The sequence below is a fragment of the Nematolebias whitei genome, chromosome 19, assembly GCF_014905685.2.
Source record: "Nematolebias whitei isolate Nwh7 chromosome 19, NemWhi1, whole genome shotgun sequence".
Taxonomy (NCBI): Eukaryota; Metazoa; Chordata; class Actinopteri; order Cyprinodontiformes; family Rivulidae; genus Nematolebias; species Nematolebias whitei.
Genome location: NC_056516.1, coordinates 7,280,360 through 7,283,284, shown reverse-complemented (window position 1 = coordinate 7,283,284; position 2,925 = coordinate 7,280,360). Strand labels below are relative to the sequence as shown.

At 38.8% G+C, this 2,925-nt stretch overlaps 1 protein-coding gene across 1 annotated transcript in view; it reads left to right on the top strand.

The window, feature by feature from the left end:
• vars2 (valyl-tRNA synthetase 2, mitochondrial) overlaps positions 1-2,925 on the top strand; it is a 57,762-nt gene that overhangs the window by 38,395 nt on the left and 16,442 nt on the right. The window lies entirely within an intron of this gene.

The following is a 2,925-nucleotide window of genomic DNA, read 5'->3' as shown; positions in this document are numbered from 1 at the left end:
CACAGGAAGTGGACAGGTGTAACGCGCAGTGCAGCTTTAGTTAATGTGTTGTTTGTTTGTGTGATTGCTACAGTAAACACTTTTAACACAAATTTTTGAAGGAAAAAAATTTATTTTTACAATTTTAGTGACAAACGGAAACTAAAAGTTAGCTTACCTTCCTGAAAAATCAGGTATTTTCCAGAGTAAAACAAAAAGGTTTTTTTTTTTTATATCAAGAGATCCAAACAAAAAAAATATATATAAATGATTATATTTTAAATATTATAAAAATATTAGAGAATCTGTATTAGGGCTTATGCTTAATCAATTGCTAGTAAAAAGTTATTTGATGTGAGAAAGATAGTTTTTTTAATACAGCTGTGCTCAGAAGTTTTCTCATTATTTCATCGTGGGCCTGAATGTCAGATTAATTCTGGCCTTTGTTGATTTATTTATTTATTTATTTATTATTTTTTTACTGTTCATTTTCCACATTAAAATGACGATTCGTCAATAACTTTAAAAAACAATAATTATGTTCACAAGTTTGAATTTATTTAATCGACGCAGGTCTAAAATGATACGTTCAGGCTAAAGTATATACATAAATTCACCTAAATCTTTTAACAAGTTGTGCTGAGGAAAATAAAAGTAACAATAATCAGGACAAATACAATAGTGCCATCTGCTGCTTCACAGCACTCAGGCTGTAATTAAATCTTAAAGGACCCTTGTGCACTGTATGTCATGGCGGCTGCCGGCACATCGCTTTGCTCCCTGTAATCTGAGAGAAATGCACTTCTTTCTTCAGGGACCAGAACGCCTGGATGTGCTCCCTGGAAGCTGCAAAGTCTGACGATATTAGAGGCAAAGCGAGCCAGTTTTCCATCGACTTATCTGTTTTTATTGGGAGGGAGTGGTGGCGCAGAGGCTAGAGATGGTGGGCCTGTGATCGGAAGATAGATGGTTCAACTCCCGGTATTGATAACATCAAAATGTGTGTGGGACAGGTGAAACACCCACACCTGTCTCCACCCTCATTTGCCCCACTCTGGGCCCTTGAGCAAGACCCTTAACCCCCACCCTCTGCTTCCCCAGGCGCCCTATATAGCAGCTCTCTGCTCCACACAGAGGCTGTGGTAGCTCAGTGGTCTGTGGTTGTGTCAGGAAGGGCATCCAGCACAAAAATAATTGCCAAGTCTTCGTGCGACTTCGTTCGCTGTGGCGACCCCTGAAGAAGGGAGCAGCCGAAAGAAGAAGAAGAATATCTCTTTTTATTGCATCACCATATTTATGCTAATTCAAATACAGTATATGCCAAGTTTTGCAATGCTCGGCCCACCAGAACAACTTATGTTGATTAAGGCCAGTTTAGCCTTAAAAGCAACACTTCCAAGTCTGCCAAGCTGCTCTGGCCACGCCCTTTGAACTTAGGTGGTGAATTATTATTATTATTTTTTATCTTCTCAGTGGGTCTACGTTTTACACACCAAATTTGAAGGTGCGGCAATAAACGGTGTGAGGAGAATTTTTTTTAAACAAGTTCTTTTTTACAGCGTTAAGTGGCACTGTTAATTTATGACTTTAACATAGAGTCATGTTCAGAAGTTGAAACTTCGTTGTCATGCTCAGTTTTACGCAGTTTGAACAGTGTACATTATTGTTAGCCCCATTGTAGTTTGATAGTAAAACTAGTGAGTTTTAAAAAAAAAATCCCACGCCCACACTGTCACCCATTTTAGAGAAACTGATTATAACTTTTGTGCATCATCTTATCAAGGTGCTCTGGTCTAAATCTCAGCTTGATGCGTCTAAATTTGAAGATGAAATAGTGTTCGGGAAAGACGTGAAAATTTCAAAAAAGTTGCCAATTCATTGAAAAAGGTCGACTTCCTGTAGGTTTTACATGATGCCAAGAGACTTTTTTGTAGGTCCTGGACCAATGCATCTATGAACCAAATTTCATATGTGTATGTTACAGTGATCAGAGGGGCTGAATTCCAGATGGCGTTAGAAAGCCAATTTGCCCCGCCCATTTTTGGATTTTTGCACCTCTCCATATTTATGCTTGTTTTAACTACATTACATGTTATGTGTTGCTCAGCCCACCAGAGCAAAGTTTATGTAATTTATGGCCACTTATGCCCCAATGACAACACCTCCAAGTTCACCAGGAGGCCTTTCAACTTCCTGTTAGTGACCATGATTGACTGCAGCTGGTAGTTTCTGATTGCCAGCTTGATAAATGTGCCTTTAACAGCACTTCTTGTTTTAAACAGCACTCATTTGTCACGCTCAGATGAAAGAATATGGACTTAATTGTTTAGGACCAACCAGAATCGTAGAGGCTCGATCCCATGAACCGGAAACGGTGTCTCTGTCTGCAGTGGAACCAGTTTTCATATTGACTGAGACAACGCTGATCAAGAAAAAAGCTCCTACTCCGAAACAGACAACTTGAACTTTTTCAACTGTCAAGCATGGTGGTGGTAGTATCATACTGTGGATGAAATAATGAAGGAGAAAGTCACCTATTCTACAGCTTCTTCTCAAAACAGCAGCTAGACAGATGAACCTTGGGTGTCCCTACAGGACCATGGTCCCAACCTCATCATCACTGTTCTAGACCAACATTAAGATTCTGGACTGGACCTTCAAAGCCACGACCACAAACTGATTGAAAACTGGTGCAGTAAGATCTGTCCCAGGAACCCAACCTATTTACAAACCGGATTCCAAAAAAGTTGGGACACTAAACAAATTGTGAATAAAAACTGAATACAATGATGCGGAGATGGCAAATGTCAATATTTTATTCGTAATATAACATAGATGACAGATCAAAAGTTTAATCTGAGTAAATGTAACATTTTAAAGGAAAAATATGTTGATTCAAAATTTTACAGTGTCAACAAATCCCAAAAAAGTTCGGACAAGTAGCAA